Genomic DNA, 19,044 nt, shown 5'->3' with positions numbered 1-19,044 from the left:
TTGCACTAGATATGTATATAAGGTAATAAATCTATGAGTTGCTGATCCAAATCAGACTTGGTGTAGGCTGACAGTAGTAAAGGGGTAATGGGTCGCGCGACGCGAATGGCACAATAGGACAATGTCGGCACGGGGGTGCGACCACGCGTATTTACAGAGTGTACATAGCCAAAACGCATCCATAGGAAACTGCTCGCTGATACTTTGTAATGCTGTTTTTTAATTTGTGATTTCAAACTATACACGAATTTTGCGTAGTTTAGACGTGCACATGCACCTTTCCAATTTATACACGGTCAAATTTAACTATACAAAATTAATATTAGGTAAAGCATTAAATAAAAATGGCTTCTGAATCTGAGTTTGTTTATTAAAAATGCTAATTAAACAGGCTTCTTTTTAATATCATTATTCGGCCCCAAAAATGTATGTTGCCTTCTAAATTACTTATTAAGTCAGCCACAATTAACGAGCATCTAAATAATACTATCTTAGCCACTAGTTATCTTCTAAGTAAACCACTTTAAATACAACTCAGCATGATGGTTATTTTTTAGCATCCAAATTTGTAGCAGGCATTCTAACAGTAAACTTCTAAAATACTATTAAATGACATCGTAAAATATATTTAATTAGCTTCTATTTTTTTAACTCAGTACCTTTAAAATGTAAGCAAGCAACATGCAGCAAGCATCGCTTCTGTCACGGCTCCGGTGCTGCGGGGCTCCGGCGGTCCCATGCGAGCTTATCGTCGCAGATGGTTTTCACGCTCACCACCGCAGCTTCGGCTTGCTGGCCGGCACAGCCGGCCAGCTTCAGCCGCGTCCGCGGGCGTTAAAACTACCTGTGCCTCAGCTCGCAGGCCGCCTCGCCCCTCCGCGCCTACGCGGTTTTGAATTGCACTCTAGGGGTAGGGCAGACAAGACTACGTGGAGTCGGTTTTGCAGCGATTCGTTTTCGTCACTAACTTCAATTTTTAATACAATGTTTTTTAATTGAACGAGCACTATTAATATTTAAATTAACATTAAATGCTAGGTCGTGTTTTAATCAAAATGGCGAGCATGCAACTGCTCGCGAATAGATTGGAATCGTAAAGTTTTCGCGCCTATTCCAATGTATACACGATTAGTTTGCATGCGAACTAGCACTGTATATTATGGAACAAAGCCAGTTACCTTGGCCACTACAAAATATATGCGAGTATTTGCGTACTGCTGCTGTACACATCGGAAGACTTTGTATAAAAAGTGAATTCCAATGTATTCGCGACTAGTTTCACACACTTGCGTACTAGCTATAGACATAAAAGTAGCGGTCGAATAACAAAAAATCCTGGAAAGCTGAATTTTGGTGGAGAGCTGGGGTTTATCTCTATAAATAAAATATTAAAAGTCCCCATCGATCCCATGTGTGCGTCAAAAGTTATTCGAGATTAAATGTCAAAATTTTAGGTTTTTTGTTTTTGTTTCGAAAACGGTAAGTTTTATCAAAAGAAAACATCAAACCAAAGTTGTAGATTTTAAAATTTTCTACAAAAATGGCATTGACAGTTTTCTCCTAAATGTTACCATTCCTGAGATATCGCGATTCAAAGTGGCGCATTCACACATGGCGTGGTGGGTCCGTCCACTAGCCGTGCAATGTCAAGCCTGAGCTACTTCAACACCTCGGTACACAGAATCGCCTATTGAAACCTTTACAATTATAATCAACTCATACCTACTACATATTTATAATAAATAAGATCCACGACTTTTATTAGGTAGGTATGATAAATACAAATCGCAATTCGGACATGACTGATGCAATAACTACATAATAATTGTATTAATTACTTTCAGTTAGTAGCGGTATGAGGTACGTGGACCTGGGTACTGGGACGGTCAAGTACCAGGAGGGTCAGGTGCCGGGAGAGTCAGGTGTCGGGAGAGTCAGGTGTCGGGAGTCAGGTGTCGGGAGAGTCAGGTGCCGGGAGAGTCAGGTGTCGGGAGAGTCAGGTGTCGGGAGAGTCAGGTGCCGGGAGAGTCGGGAGAGTGGAGAGTCAGGTGCCGGGAGTCAGGTGTCGGGAGTCAGGTGTCGGGAGAGTCAGGTGTCGGGAGAGTCAGGTGTCGGGAGTCAGGTGCCGGGAGAGTCAGGTGTCGGGAGTCAGGTGTCGGGAGAGTCAGGTGTCGGGAGTCAGGTCGGGAGTCAGGGGAGGGTCGGAGAGTCAGGTGGAGGTCAGGGGGGAGAGTCAGGTGTCAGGAGAGGAGTCAGGTGTCAGGTGTCAGGAGTCAGGTGTCGGGAGTCAGGAGGCAGGGGTGGGAGAGTCAGGTCAGGGTCAGGGTCAGGAGTCAGGAGGAGTCAGGGTCGGGAGGGGTGGAGAGTCAGGTGTCAGGGAGTCAGGTGTCGGGAGTCAGGTGTCAGAGAGTCAGGTGTCAAAGAGTCAGGTGTCAGGTGGGAGTCAGGTGTCGGAGAGTCAGGTGTCAGGAGGGTCGGGAGGAGTCAGGAGAGTCAGGTGTCGGGAGTCAGGTGTCGGGAGAGTCAGGTGTCGGGTGGGTCAGATGGCCGGAGGTGTCGCGTGGAGACATTTGTCACATCTGGCAGATAGCGGCGGACATTGCCCGCGCCGTTGATAAACGCGCCGCGAAACTTCAGGGTTGTGGTGGAACTTTCCGGAACGCAATCAATCCGTTACAAGTGGCTAATAAATGAGTGCATAGCGTGTCTCGTGCGAGTGGTGCAGCGCATGAGCTGGGACAGCTCGCGGTGCATTGTACGGCTCAGCCAGGCGGCGCGGCCATGGGGGCGCGTGACCCCACGGCACACGTTGCGCGTATCATCTAATTAGTCTAACGATGCAATCACTAATTAATGATCAGTAAAGAGTAAACATTAGCGCATCCCCTGAGAGGTCGGCGCGCCACGACGGCGCGGCGTGCTCGTGCGGGCGCGGTGCGCGCGCGAGGCGGGAGCGTTGCGAGCGCGGGGCGGGAGCGGCTACGCACGTGTGTCGCGGTCGCGGGTTCGCTGCGGACTCGCCGACGCTGGCGCACCTGCCCACATTAAGCTCGATCTTGTCATTGTGCTCTTTAAATGTACGTTAATCATACATTCAGAGCACAGACAGATGCTCAGGGCTGCCACGCTCCTGAAAAGCTTTATTAGAAAAGTTTATACATATTTAGGTGTTGGGAGTTTTGTTGAAAAGTTTAAGTATCGAGATTTTTATTAAAAACTAGCTGACCCCGCGAACTTCGTATCGTTTAAACCTTCCCTGGACCTCTAGAAACATTTTAAAACCAAAATAAGCCAAATCGGTCCAGCCATTCCGGAGTTTTAGTGAGACTAACGAACAGCAATTGATTTTTATATATAAGGTATTGTTTGCTAATGAAACTGTAATGGCGTTGGGCAAGTGACATTCTGCACTATTGGTTGGCACAATCTTGGCATTTCCTACTTTTTAGGGGCGCCTCAGGCCAGAGCGCGGCGGTGGCGTGTCCCTATACTACATGTGATGTGGGGCGGTGTAACAGACATTAGCATGATACTCTGTTGCTGGCGGGTGGCGCAGCCCTGGCGTCGCGTGTCAGCGCGCTGAAGGTCCGCCGTGGGATGAGCTCGGACTGCGGACCGGCGCAGGTGCCGCGGTTGCCGAGCGGAGCGGGCGACGTCACCGGCCTTGACATCCGCGCCACCTCATCTGTGCGTTATCGCGCTACTTATCACTACTGATGAAATGCGTGCGCCTCGCGAATGTTACCCACTCCGTTACGAACCTTCAGCATCACGTTTACTGAGTTTTGTTAGAATTCCTAAGTAGGTGCCTAGATGTGCTTGCTCGAAAAATATATTGTGAGTTCGCTAGCATTTCTGAAGAGGTTTGAAACTGTCGGTTTGCAAGGTCGACAGTAGCTATTGTCTGGTTAACATACATACGTGCACAGGCTAGTAATGATAGGTTTTATTATTTCATACATAGTTGTATGCAGTGCACGCTACACTCATCGTGCGCCGCGGCTACGCCCGGCACTGGCACACGCTGGCGGCTCGCTGGCTGCACGCTGGCGGCACGCTGGCTGCACGCTGGCGGCACGCTGGCGGCACACTGGCGGCACGCTGGTATGGCTTCGTTCTCTTTAGGCGCTGCCAAGTATTCCAAGTTCTAAGAAGCGGATGTTTACATAGTTCTGTTGTGGCAGTAATGATGTTCCCCTTAATGTTGTTTGTTAAGATGCGATATTTATTGTAATAATGAGGCCACTTGGTGAATTCCAAGAAGATTAAAATGTATGAGTCAAAACTATTATCAGTGAAACACAAATAACGATACCTACTACACTAACTGCTAATCTTGTTCGAAAACAAGGAATGTCATCTTACTAATGAATCTGTTTAACGAGCGACTAATTAGCTCTCCGGCTGCTGCTATGTGCACATGATGTATCGCTATACATACATATATACTTGAAATACGTAGCGAAGCTTTTAACGTTCTTCTGCCTCGTATCAAGTCACTGGCTGCGTAGCCTTTTCTCAAGGCTAGCCAGATGATGTGAATTTAATCACCTTACAAGCCCTAGGAGTCTAGGACCAGGGTTTTCTCAAATCCATCTGAAAGCCTCTGGCTTGGAATCGTTACAACTGCTTCTGAGTAGCATTTGATGATGTCGGCTTTGGGGAAGTTTTAATACCCATAAAGCGATCGGGCCAAAACTTGTGTCAAATGTTATAATAAAATACCAGACAACATTCTGGAACTGAATGACATGCGGTTTAAAACTCATATAAAGCCACACTTTACTGGACAATATCTAATTAATTAACAAATTAAAATTACCTACACCAGCAAGTAAAATTGTATTCATCTTTTGATTATTTGTTTGTAACTTTGTACCAAAATATAAACCAATTTGTAAATGTGAACACCATGTAGCATTTTAATTGTCATTTTATCCTCATTTGTCTTTGCGATTCTACATGATCTTCGCATGCTGTTACTGTATGTATCAATACATACAAACTGTAATAAGTACCATATTATTTTTAAAAAGAGTAACCATGGAGTTTCTTGCCCGTTCTTCTCCATAGGAAGCTACTTTTGGAATGGGCAACTAGAATCAAACTTAGTTATAATTTTGACGTTCATAAGTGCTTGTAAAGGCCTAAATGAAATAAATGATTTGACATTGACTTATATTTAACCGATGAGTATCGAATCACGCGCAGTCAAGTGAAGCGAGTACCTGTCGCCAGACGTGCGACACTAAGACGAAGTTGCGCGTGGTGGCGCACTCGGCCGCGCTACCTGCTCGTCTTAATGGTGGCGCACTCGGCCGCGCTACCTGCTCGTCTTAATGGTGGCGCACTCGGCCGCGCTACCTGCTCGTCATAATGGTGGCGCACTCGGCCGCGCTACCTGCTCGTCTTAATGGTGGCGCACTCGGCCGCGCTACCTGCTCGTCATAATGGTGGCGCACTCGGCCGCGCTACCTGCTCGTCTTAATGGTGGCGCACTCGGCCGCGCTACCTGCTCGTCATAATGGTGGCGCACTCGGCCGCGCTACCTGCTCGTCATAATGGTAGCGCACTCGGCCGCGCTACCTGCTCGTCTTAATGGTGGCGCACTCGGCCGCGCTACCTGCTCGTCTTAATGGTGGCGCACTCGGCCGCGCTACCTGCTCGTCATAATGGTAGCGCACTCGGCCGCGCTACCTGCTCGTCTTAATGGTGGCGCACTCGGCCGCGCTACCTGCTCGTCTTAATGGTGGCGCACTCGGCCGCGCTACCTGCTCGTCATAATGGTGGCGCACTCGGCCGCGCTACCTGCTCGTCTTAATGGTGGCGCACTCGGCCGCGCTACCTGCTCGTCATAATGGTGGCGCACTCGGCCGCGCTACCTGCTCGTCTTAATGGTGGCGCACTCGGCCGCGCTACCTGCTCGTCATAATGGTGGCGCACTCGGCCGCGCTACCTGCTCGTCATAATGGTAGCGCACTCGGCCGCGCTACCTGCTCGTCTTTGTCTGGTCCACGTGCTTACACCGCTCAGCCTATTGTACTTGCACACAAAGCGGACGGTCGAGGTGCGCGCTCACCAGCTATTCACTAAAAGTTCCTTTCGGTGCGACCTGCACAGGTACCGCCGCACGTGTTCCTCGAAGTGCCCTGCCGCAGTGAGCGCGGCGCGGGGCTGGGGCCGCGAGTTGCCGGAACTCAGCAGCTATACCTACTAATTGAAGCTATGTCAGGCTCCTTACAATTGATAAACATTTTACGACAGTTGTTGACCCAAAACTACAGTTGTTGAATATTACGAATTGATAAGGCAATATAACAATGTATTTTTACAAGCTTTTATTTAACTTGCAATGTATGTATGTAACTATGTGTGTTCGGGTGGAATTTTACAACTCAATTTTAAGGCACTTGCCCTCAACCGATTGAGCTGAAATTTTGCACACATGTTTAGTTTGGATGACAATGCATGTTAAGCTATGTGACGTCATCCTAAATCCAACATGGCTAAATTTACAAGATGGCGGACTAGTTATTTTTAAGGTACCTAAGTAATACAATATGGGTATCAAATGAAAGGGATTGACAAGTAGAACACATTGCACTTTACGAAATAAAAATCCAAGATGGCTGCCGCTACAAAATGGTGAATAACCTATTTTTTTCAATCCCATCCATATGGGTATCCAATGACAGGGCTTGACAAGTAGAATAAAGTGCACTTTACCAAATCAAAATCTAAGATGACCGCCCCTACAGAATTTAGACTTAGGAACTTACCAGGTGAAAAATAAAAAGTATAAAATAAATTGAATTAAAAAAATCTTTAAAAACAAGCCTTTATTTAAATCTGCTAAAAAGAAAAAAAACAACTTTTACTGTAACTTTACTGTCAACTTAAAACGATATTTCAAATTTAACATAATTGACACAATTTATATGTTTTAAAAGCTTGTCGCGATTTTACTAAGGAAGTAAATACAAGTAAGTACTTAAATCTCGCGTCAAGCTTTTAAAACGTATAAATTGTGTCAAATATGTTAAATTTAAAATGTCGTTATAAGTTGACAGTAAAGTTACAGTAAAAGTTTATTTTTTTCTTTTTAGCGCATTTAAATAAAAGCTTGTTTTTAAAGATTTTTTTACCTCAATTTATTTTGCAAACTTAAAACCGCTTAAAACAGAAGTTGAGTCGTGACTCCTGCAGTCGATGAGCTGTAAACTTTCACTAGATAGGTAAAAACTTGCAAGAGGTAGGTAACAACTTACAATAGACAGGTCATGCATCCTTAAAGCCTAAAACAAAATAAAGGCAATTTAGAATTGATCTGACAACGGAGACGATATCCGTACAGTCGACGGGTCTCATGTTTGGGCTTACGTTACACGTAGGTAGATACTTAAGTATTGACCTGAACATGATTCGATAATGGAGGCGAAATACAGCTTATAGAACTTCGCTGGCTGTAGCGTATTACACTTACTAGAGTGTGTCGGTGACTCTTTCTGTGTTCATCGTTTGCTCAACGACGACTATACTAACTTTCCAAAAAAAAATTTTTGTTTGATAGTGTATCGTAGGCATGGTGGCCGAGTGGGTAAAGAACCAACCTCTCGAGTACGAGGGCGCGGGTTCGATTCCAGGTCAGGCAAGTACCAATGCAACTTTTCTAAGTTTGTATGTACTTTCTAAGTATATCTTAGACACCAATGACTGTGTTTCGGATGGCACGTTAAACTGTAGGTCCCGGCTGTCATTGAACATCCTTGGCAGTCGTACGGGTAGTCAGAAGCCAGTAAGTCTGACACCAGTCTAACCAAGGGGTATCGGGTTGCCCGGGTAACTGGGTTGAGGAGATCAGATAGGCAGTCGCTTCTTGTAAAGCACTGGTACTCAGCTGAATCCGGTTAGACTGGAAGCCGACCCCAACATAGTTTGGGAAAAAGGCTCGGAGGAGGATGAGATAGTGTATCTTCTCAAAACTCCCAATGTCCAGGATCTGCTGATGGAAACCCTGAGAAATGGAGGGCCAATTTCGGAAACTGTAGGCATGTATAGTATAGAAGCATAACACTCGGTTGTATGTCTGATAACATTATAAAACAGAGAACGCCTAAGGCGGTAAATCCGGCATTGAACATAATGTGCAAGAATAATTGAATAAATAAATCAACAGTAAAGGTTTAAAGCTGACCTGATGATGGAGACGAGAGAGATTCGAGGTAACGGTATATTTTATACATATAGGTACCTCGGTTTTGGGCTTATTATATTTGACTGAGTGAGACCTCTCCACTATCTGGCAGTGCGTGGGCGCCTGGCCGCCGCGCGCCGCATCGCCACGCGGCGCGCCTCGCTCTCACAACACAACACAACAGTAGGAGCCGCCGCAGCCGACCACTGCTGCCACGGAGTCTCTCTGTTCACACCTGCCTGCTAACTGTTCCATGTTAACCCCGTGGTATGTTTGTGTGTGTTGCAACTGGAGGCGCGGCCAGTGCCCCAGCCAAGTGTTGAGCAAAGCAGGCACTGCCGTACTTTCTTGTTGCACCATTATCTATATCCATGCAATAGTCAGAGGAATCCACGAGGGTTAGAGGGTCTAGTTCTTAATCATGGAGACGGAATGATAGACGGATATAGGTATTGTATTGTATTGTATTTCTTTTCACATATTTTGGACAAATATTGTTTCGCAAACTTCAAACATTTAGCGACCGATGTTTGTTTGGGCTCATAAATCATTATGAAGATGAATGTCAATGAATGAGTGAATGGGTATCAGACCTACTAACACCATTGATTGAATTCACGATTTTCTATAATATATCCAAGCACCCACCACCGGACCAACAGTCGGCCGGCTGTTTAGTGTGCAGGGGCCCGATTCTCCTAATTTTACTTAAGCGCCCTTCGATTGACGTTCGACTCGATTCGACTGAGATCCAATCCCGACTCGATTACGATTGAAGCGTATGTGGCATTCCGCTATTTTTTATTTGAAATAAACGTTTTTATCCTTTTCTGTCATTCAATAATGAATCATTTTGTCTGCAAATGATTTACGATTGCAAAATGATTGTACAGCAAACTATACGGTAGTTTGCTGTACCAAAATCATCAAAATAGCAGACCAATCGCACACCAATCAAATGTCAATCGAATACGATTGGTCTTTTATTAGTAGCAGAATGTCCGATATGGTTAAAACTGCTATTACGATCATATTGCGATTCGATTTCTATTCGATTTTGACATTATTAACTTAGGAGAATCGGGGCCCACTATGCGCGTATAGTTACCGGCACGGATATTGGGCTCTCGGCGGAAGAGTGGGGATCGCTTTGCGCACTGTACACATAAGGCAATAAACCAATAAATCGCTTCTGCGCAGGTGAAGGTCATAGCCCAATATCCGTGAAGATAACTGTAAGGTACCTAAATGTTGCAATAAAATTTTATCCTTCTACTTCTGCTTTCTCTTTTACTTCTTCCCAGCAAAAACACATAGGAAGTGGTGAAGGGCAGGAGTTTTGGGGACTGTCTTTTGTTGTTGACGTTAAAAGTGCTGATTTATCAGCCTAATTTGAATAAACATTTTTGAGTTTATTATAATTTTATTTTATTAATTTGCCTCGTTATCGAGGCGCTTTACTGACACCTAGTAACATATTGCTAGAGTTGTTCGTTGAATGCATGGACCCGTACCGGACTCAGTACCCAGGCGGCCTCACAGCTCTCTATTTATATCTGTTGCTACCTATCTTAGCCAACGGCTGCTCCTGATTCCCGCGGAAATAACTTGCCTCATCAGGACATAAAGAGTATCTGTATACCCATCCAAACCGGTACTTAGGTACGTTCGTTTTATCGTGAAAGATACACACACAGACAAACAGACATAGTTACTTCCACATGTGTACTTGCTACAAGCGCATTTTATAAAAGAGGTGGTGGATGAAGCGTCATATCGAAGATGCAACATCAGTTACGTACACGTGCAGCGCTCCTGCGTGTACATGTGTTATCTCACGCAAGCGGCTGCCACGAAACGGAAGCTTCCATCAGATAAAACATCTCTACGAGTAGTGCTGTCACTAGATACTCCGACATCGCTCGCCGCAACAAGCGCATGCGACGTGATTGCTATGAGAAGCCGCGCAGGCGCACTCGAGTCGCGCGCTCAGGCCGCTGCACAGGCCACTTGGCACTGACTTGTATTGTTCGTAGTTCAGGAGGGTTCACAAAACAATAGTATGAGTTGTCAGTTGTCATGTTTTAGTGGACAGCCGCGGTTTTCGTGAGTTCTGACGCATTGCTTCTAGACAGCAAGTACCTAATATACAGCACTCGACAAGTATTCGGTTTTCAGCCCCGGATCTTCAATTTTTTTTAGGCGGGGCAAAAACTGAAAAATGCCGCCCCTCCTACCTACCTATTTGTTTATTTTCACCAACGAAAGTCACTTTTTTGGTAGGTAAAGAACTTAACAAAATGTGTCCAAATCATTGTAGGCTCGAACTGTTGGCCAGGTTTAAGTTATGAAAGTCGAAACAGATTAATGTACACAAAAAGTTAATAAGTTTTAAAAAGCGCTGTAAAGTAACAAAAAAAGCTTTTTCAAAAAGCAGCCCCAAAGGAAGTGGACGTGGCAAAGCCCCGACACTATGACTAAAAATGAGATTGACTTCATCATGACGAACAAGAAGCACATATTCAGAGACGTCTCCGTGATCAATAGGTTTAATACCGGTAGCGATCACCGACTTGTCCGAGGCTCTCTGAATATCAACTTCAAGGCCGAACGTTTCCGTCTGATGAAGGCCAGGCTCCGACCAACACTGCTCCAAACCATGACAGGATCCGAAACGTTCCAGTCAAATTTGGAGAACCGATTTGCCGCCGTGGAAACCACAACAGACGTTAACCAGAACCACGAATATGTGGTTCGGATCCTCAGGGAGGAAGGTTCGAGATTCTGTAACATGCAGCGTAAGGGCAAGAAATCAAAGCTTTCGGAAGAGACATTAGGGCTTATGAAGAAACGACGTGAAAACCCGCCTGTCACTTCGTCAGCTAAGCGGGCTCTAAACCAAGAGATCAACAAGCACGTACGACGCGACCTTCGGTACTCCAATACTCTTGCCATTGAAAGAGCAATTGAGCTGAATCGGGGGTCAAAGGTGTTCGTACAATCTCTTGGAAGAAGCCACTTGACGAAGCTGACCACAACAAGTGGAGAAGTCGTTTCTTCGGTGCCGGCAGTCCTTTCGGAAGTGGAAAATTTCTATGGCCGGTTATACGCATCGCATGCATCTCGACCTGATCCCGGAAATGAGGATTCTAGAGCCACATTAACACGCCATTTCACCGAAGACCTGCCAGAAGTCAGCAGTGGCGAAATCGAGATCGCTCTGAGACAGCTCAAAATGGAAAAGCCCTGGCGAGGATGGCATTACAACAGAGCTTTTAAAAGCAGGAGGTAAGCCCGTACTGGGGAGCTCCAGAAGCTTTTAATGCCGTCCTGTTTGAAGGAGAACTCCAGAGGCGTGGAGTAGGAGTGTTGTCGTCCTGTTCTTCAAAAAGGGAGACAAAACCCAGTTGAAGAACTATCGACCCATTTCCCTCCTAAGCCACGTCTATAAGCTGTTCTCAAGAGTGATCACGAACCGACTTGCGCGAAGACTCGACGAATTCCAACCACCGGAGCAGGCTGGGTTTCGGAGCGGATACGGCACCATAGACCACATCCACACAGTGCGGCAGATTATACAGAAGATCGAAGAGTATAATCAGCCCCTGTGTCTAGCATATTTTGACTATTGAAATCTTCTGTTCTGGAGTCCCTGCAGCGTTGTCAAGTAGATTGGCGATACATCCAAGTGATGAGATGTCTCTACGAAGCCGCTACAATGTCCGTCCAAGTACAGAATCAGCAAACAAGGCCCATACCGTTGCATCGAGGAGTGAGACAAGGGGATGTTATTTCCCCGAAACTGTTCACTAATGCAATGGAGGATATGTTCAAGACGCTGAACTGGAAAGGACGCGGCATCAACATCAATGGCGAACACATCTCTCACTTGAGATTTGCTGACGATATCGTCATCATGGCGGAAACGCTGCAGGACCTACAACAGATGCTTAACGACCTGGCTGAATCTTCTCTACGCATCGGCCTACGGATGAACTTGGACAAAACCAAGGTCATGTTCAATGAACATGTTCTACCGGAACCGATTGCGATACACGGCGCCGTTCTCGAAGTTGTTCGGAAATATGTATACCTCGGGCAGACATTGCAGTTAGGTAGAAACAACTTTGAGGACGAGGTGAATAGGAGAATTCAGTTGGGTTGGGCTGCATTTGGGAAGCTACGTCGAGTCCTAACATCGTCGATTCCACAGTGCCTAAAGACAAAAGTCTTCAATCAGTGCGTCCTACCTGTCATGACTTACGGAGCCGAAACGTGGACACTGACGGTACGGCTGGTCCACAAGTTTAAAGTCGCTCAGCGGGCTATGGAAAGAGCTATGCTCGGCGTTTCTCTGAGGGATCGCATCAGAAACGAGGTAATCCGTCAGAGAACCAAGGTCATCGACATAGCCCACCGAATCAGCAAGCTGAAGTGGCAGTGGGCTGGCCATATTAGCCGAAGAACCGATAACCGTTGGGGTAAACGAGTTCTAGAGTGGAGACCGCGCCTCGGCAAACGTAGTGTAGGACGTCCTCAGGCACGGTGGAGTGATGACTTGCGCAAGACGGCTGGCAGGAGCTGGATGCGAGAAGCCGAAAATCGATCTCAGTGGCGTGCACTTGGAGAGGCCTATGTCCAGCAGTGGACTGCGATAGGCTGATGATGAAAGTAACAAGCAGTCGTAAGCGCAAACTTTTTTGTTTTTGAGACGTCATAAAATTTTTTTTTGACTTATGAAAGGTAAGACAGCGTGGATTTCATTTATGAAGTCAACAAGGTAACGTGTGTAAAATTGCGCGAGCGAAGCGAGCGCGAAATTTTTTGAGTCTACGACACAAAAGTACCTGATTAAGTACATTGCCAAGCAACAAGTAGCCGCGAGCGTAGCGAGCGCGAACTTTTTTAAGTTATTTGTTTGAAGACTGACAAATTTAACTGGGAATTATGTACAAATAAAAAGAAACCGTGATTAGTGAGAGAGCCATTTGTGTTGTTGCCGTTGATTGAAGAAAAATAGCACACAAATTGTCATTTAGCCGCGAGCGTAGCGAGCGAGAATTTTTTTCACTTAGTTGGAGGATGTTAAAAGTGAAAAATAATTAAAATTATCAATTAAACAAAGCGAAGGCGACTTTTTTGGAAACTTTGCTTGTCAGTATCATGATACAATGGAACTTCCTTATCAAACGGGTGTAATTTCATCGAAATTTTCTGTTAGTCCTGGAACGCCCCGTCCCGCGGGGCCCCTGAGACCGAGGCGCCCGGGTTATCCGCACACCCTGCACCATAGGTTAAGACGGCCCTGTAGGTAACTATTATGGTAATCTGTGATGTAGGATTTAAAATCAGGCAGCCGCCTGATTTTGCCGCCCCCTGAATTTGCCGCCCGGGGCATGGGCCCCGGCTTGCCCCCCCCTAGATCCGGGGCTGTCGGTTTTGTCAGCTATACTATATAACTGTACACTTTCCTAGCGACTTTCGTATAAACTAGATGGTGACGAAGTTTCCGTCGCGTCCCTGACGGCTGCGGCTCGCAGGGGAGGGTGGTAGCTGGTGCGATGGAGGCGTCGTGGAGACAGCCTCGGTATCTAACTGAGCCCGATACGGAGCTCGAAACAATCGCCTTTGGTAGCGACTTATGAAAAATCTAGTTTTTTTGGGTCAACTTGTTAAAAGTCGTGGTTGCCTAGTGGGCAAAGAAACGACCTCTCGAGTATGAGGGCGCGGGTTCTATTCAGGCATGTACCAATGCAACTTTTCTAAATTTGTAAGTATGTACTTTCTAAGTATATCTTAGACACCAACGGCTGTGTTTCGGATGGCACGTTAAACTGTAGGTCCCGGCTGTCATTGAAAATCCTTGGCAGTCGTTACAGGTAGTTAGAAGTCAGTAAGTCTGACACCCGTCTAACCAAGGGGTATTGGGTTGCCCGGGTAACTGGGTTGAGGGGGTCAGATAGGGCAGTCGCTCCTTGTAAAGCACTGGTACTCAGCTACATCCGATTACACCCATTTTTTTTTTAATATTTTCAATGTACAGACACAGTTTTTTTACAGATTTATTGTATGTATAGATTATTTCAATGGAATGTTCGTACGACGTTCGTATTTTCCTTTTACAGTTTAATTCCATCCAAATATCTGAAGGAAACTGCTTTTCAGCTATATGGACGCCTATTTAAATGTGTATACCTGTTTGTATTGTCCTGTAGCTATTGTTTCATCCTAGTGGTGTACAGTAAAGAATATTCTGTTCCGTTCCGTTATTGTAAACGTAGACCAAACTGACAGCTGCAAACCCTTCTTCATTAAACTCAAAACACTCACATTACCATCTATTTACATTCTAGAAATATGCAAGTTTGTCAGGAAATACAGTAACTTCTTCACAACCCGAGGAGACAAACACAAAACCAGATCACTTAGACATAAGAACATGCTCATGCTACCTACTTCCTGTATGACATTACATTCAAATAGTCCATATATAATGGCAATAAAAATATATAATAAATTACCAAATGCTATAAGAAACGAACCAAAGTATAATGTATATGTAAATAAAATTAAGAAAATTCTAACTAAAAAGGCATACTATACAATTCAAGAATACAAGAACGACAAAATAAATATTAGTCATACATAATATACACACTACAATACACTAAAATAGCTAATATCTAAATAATTTGTAATTTTAATTGTAAATTAACTATTCCTATTATACCTAATGTTTAAAACTACCGCCATAATAATTTAGAATTAGTTTTAAGTATTTTAAATGTACTGGCATTAAATGCCAAATGTTGCTGTGCCCTAACAGGGTCCACAAATGTACGTAGCTGTAAGCTTATTGTGTAAGACTCTTCTGGTTGTAGTGGTGGAAAGTGTCTCTAGTATACTCGTTGGAGAAAAACCAGTTTACTAATTCAGTTTACAATGAGCATTTATTCTCAAGTTCCACAAATTCGTATGTATTCGTATCTAAATCAAACACAAAATTACCAGCATTCAAATCGCTAACTACCAAAGCCAACCCCGACCAGCTAAGTCCCGTTTTTTATTCCCCTTCTTTTGTTTTTCTTTTTTTTTAAAGAAACCCGCGTTCCTTCTGACGTCAGTTGTCAGTTGCCAGTTTTACAATCGAAAGAGTTTTAAACACTATTAAATTGTAAAACCTTACAATTGTAACATCATGTGAGACTTGTGGAACGCAATCAATTATATGAATAATCTTTCTGCTTATGAGAGTTTCAACAAGTACACAAAAATATAAGTTTACTGCTTTTGTGATATAAATGCACACTGTTTTGATTTTGACTTACTCAATTTGTTTTTCATTGAAATGGAATAGTTCAAATTATGCATCAGGCTCTAGATTTTTGGTGTCATGCTGCTGTGGTTGTGGCCCTCGAAGGCCTGGAGAGTTCCAAGAATGGGATACAACCAACATGTAAACCCAATGGAAGGCAATGGTGTAATTCACATTTTACAAATTGAAAGTCTGTTTTCAGACCCTAGTTAGGGTTCCGTACCTCAAAAGGAAAAAACGGAACCCTTATAGGATCACTTTGTTGTCCGTCTGCCTGTCTGTCTGTCTGTCTGTCAAGACCCTTTATCTCAAGAACGCGTGGACGTATCACATGAAATACTCAGGTCTATTGTCCCTTTAAGCTGTGAAAATATCAAACTTCTAAGCCAAGCCAATCAAAAGATACAGCCAATTATGTCGATATTTTCAACAAATTTTGGACACTCGCAAAGGAATCAAAACCTACAGGATACTTCCCGTAAACTCAGAGTCTTGAAATTTGGCATGAAGCATTGTCATATAATGCAAATATAGGAAAAATTGCGAAAATCTAATTTTTTTAGTTATATAATATAAAAAAATATGTTAATAAAATGAAACTTACTACCTTATTTCTCACGAACGAATAAAGATATCAAATTGAAATTTATACCAAATATCTAGGTCTATTGTCCCTTTAGGCAGTGAAAAAATCAAACTTCTAAGTTAACACGATCAAAAGATACAGCAGTTATACCGACACCTTAGACGAATTTCCGTCACACGCTAGGGAATCAAAACCTACAAGGTACTTCCCGTGAACTCAGAATCTTGAAATTCGTCACGAAGCAGCGTTATATAGTACAGATAAAGGAAAAATTGCAAAAATGATAAATTTGAAGTTACATAAAATATTAAAATATTATTTTTGCTTACACGACATAAAATATTTTTTTAATAATTATAAACTTACTACCTACCCTTTTTTACATGAAGCGTAGAGATATTAAAGTTGAAATTCATATCAAACACTTCTTAAATATAATTGCCTCTAAACTGTGAAAAATTTTTAATCATTCAAAGGTCATTGGGCACCTTAGTATGGAAACCATACCCACGGCGGATACGAACGAAATATAGCACAGTATAATGATAAAGGCTCTGATTTACTATGGCATTAGTCGCATCAATGTGAACCATGGGAATCTAGAGAAAATCACGTGTAAACATCAAATATTTTCCTCTCTTCAATGGGGAAGTTAAACAACCAAGTGTGACGGATTTAAGAAATCATTTCTTTGTGGTGAAAGAGTATACTCGCCGTTAATTTCCATTGTCATCAGGTCAGGATCTGATGATGGAAATCCTGAGAAATCGAGGGCAACTATCAGAAATTGTAGGCATGCATAGGATTAAAACTTGATTCTCAGATGTATGTCTGGTGATACTATCAAACAGTGAAGGTTTAGAGCTTACCTGATGATGGCGACGTGAGAAAGTCGAGAGAACTCCTCAACGGTATGTTTTGGTTACGTCGTGTTTGGGCTTATATTATTCGCATTGACGAGAACCTTTCACAAAAGTTAAAAATAAAAACTTTTTCCAAAAAAAAACCAACTTCTAAAAACAACAAGAAAACTGTTTATATGCATCGGTCTAGATCTCGGTGGTTAAATAAATATGGATGTATCCTCTAGACATCGACTTCTAGACCGACGCACCTAACAGCTTTTTAATTTCTTTCTTGCTTTTGTTTTCTTGTTGCTTTTTTATATGTTTGAAGTTGGATTTGTTTGTAAAATGCTCCAAAATAAAATAAAGCCGACTTTATAAAACAAAGAAAGGGACAGAACTACACTTTTGTCAAGGCTCTAGAAACGTAAAGCCAGCAGCCCCGAATCCTACTCTCTAGCAGTCGTTGTTACAATTCGACAGTTACAATTCAACATCAGGCAGTTTCGAAAAAAACCTGAAACTGGGGCTCGTTAGGTGATTAATCCCTCAAAAATAAAAGATCCCATTAGTACCTAGTGAATTCTCATCACCTAAAATAAAATAAGCTCCAACACAAGGTTACGTTATAAATTGTAAAGGAGTTCCCATAACTATATCTGATCTTTGCTATCGATCCCACAATGGCAGTCAAACCTATCTATGTGGAAAGTCTTCGCCAATACGAATAAAATAAGCCCAAACACATGGTAGTTGCAACATACCGTTCAGGAGTTCCCTCGACTCTCTGTAGTCTCCATAATCAAATCAGCTCCAAACCTTCACTGTTTACCAGTACCCTCAAAAATACACTCACATGTCTGGTTTTGACTCGATGCGTGCCTACAATATTCAAGAGTTGCCCTCGATTTCTCAGGGTTTCCAGATCCTCATCAGATCCTGGTCATCCGAATTGGCGTCTTCCTTCTTTATGAAAAGTCTTTAACAATAAAAACTAGCATTGCAACCTGTACAATCCTCTGAAACTGCTCGTCTTTTATATTTTTCAAACGAACCTGGACATTCGTCTCCATGGAATTTTCATAAAATATTTATATTCAAAGAAACGTCATACTATTCTCCACGATTTAAAACTACTTTGATTCATGTCCGCCACTTTTTACAAAGCGAGTCAGATATGCCCAATGACCTTTAAGACATAATTAGTTATTTTCAATCAGTTTCTGAATGATGACTATAAAATGTTGTATATAAATAACTTTAATAACATAACTTTTACAAGGTTCTCGCCTACTATTTTAGTTATATTATAAAATAAAAAATATTAACTATTTTTACTCTCACGAAATTACCATAACTATGATTGTTCTAATCTTAACGGTTGGCGCGAGACTCACTTTTTATCTATACAGGATTTGTACGGAACCCTCGGTGCGCGAGTCCGACTCGCACTTGGCCGGTTTTATTTTTGATGTTAACTAATGTTCAAATCTGACAATGCATGAGAGTCTGTCAATTGAATGTTTGGTTACCTTAGCCAGATGCTTGCTTGCTTGTCTTTTGACTACAGGTATTGAAGATAAGCCTTAGCCGTGTGAGGTGATGGTGTAAGCGCTCCAGGTGCTGTGTCGTTTGACATAGTAAGAGTGCTGTGACACTTCATGCTCCCCGGGTGCTGTGCTGCTGCACAAGCTTGCATGCTGTACGGAGTGCTGACGGCCAGTATCTCGTTTGGCATACTCCGGTAATAAAAACCAGTGGATAGGAGACCTGGTATATCATGCATTGAGGTCAGGTGCTCTGTTCTATTGTTTTGATTACACATCGGAAGTAATTATGCTTTTAGCTGTATTAAGTGGAAAAATGTGTAATAATGTACCAACCATTGGTATTGTCACCTATGAGTTTTCTGTGTAGCAAAAGCTGAAATAAAATTAACTACACGTAACTTATCAAACCGTAATGGTAGTTGTGTTTTGAGCATTGCTGACACATTTGATTAGTAAGAATGATATTTCTGAGACATAGTTTCAAAGTTCGTTTCGCGGTTCGTGATTTACCTATTAAATCACATGAAATCCAAACTTTTGAAAAAAGGATATTA

The 19,044-nt window shown here is 43.3% G+C and overlaps 1 long non-coding RNA gene across 2 annotated transcripts in view; it reads left to right on the top strand.

The window, feature by feature from the left end:
• LOC110378679 (uncharacterized) overlaps positions 1–5,186 on the top strand; it is a 9,493-nt gene extending 4,307 nt beyond the window's left edge. The window contains exons 1-2 of one of the 2 annotated variants that reach the window (XR_010277580.1): positions 3,743–3,837; positions 3,965–5,186. This is a non-coding gene — a long non-coding RNA (uncharacterized LOC110378679). Of the gene's footprint in view, positions 1–3,742; positions 3,838–3,964 lie in introns of those variants that run through there. The other variant, XR_010277581.1, reaches the window with a different exon arrangement.
• Positions 5,187–19,044: the final 13,858 nt, after the last annotated feature.

Source organism: Helicoverpa armigera, chromosome 22 (assembly GCF_030705265.1).
Source record: "Helicoverpa armigera isolate CAAS_96S chromosome 22, ASM3070526v1, whole genome shotgun sequence".
NCBI classification, from domain to species: domain Eukaryota; kingdom Metazoa; phylum Arthropoda; class Insecta; order Lepidoptera; family Noctuidae; genus Helicoverpa; species Helicoverpa armigera.
This window is presented reverse-complemented; position numbering and strand designations above follow the sequence as displayed.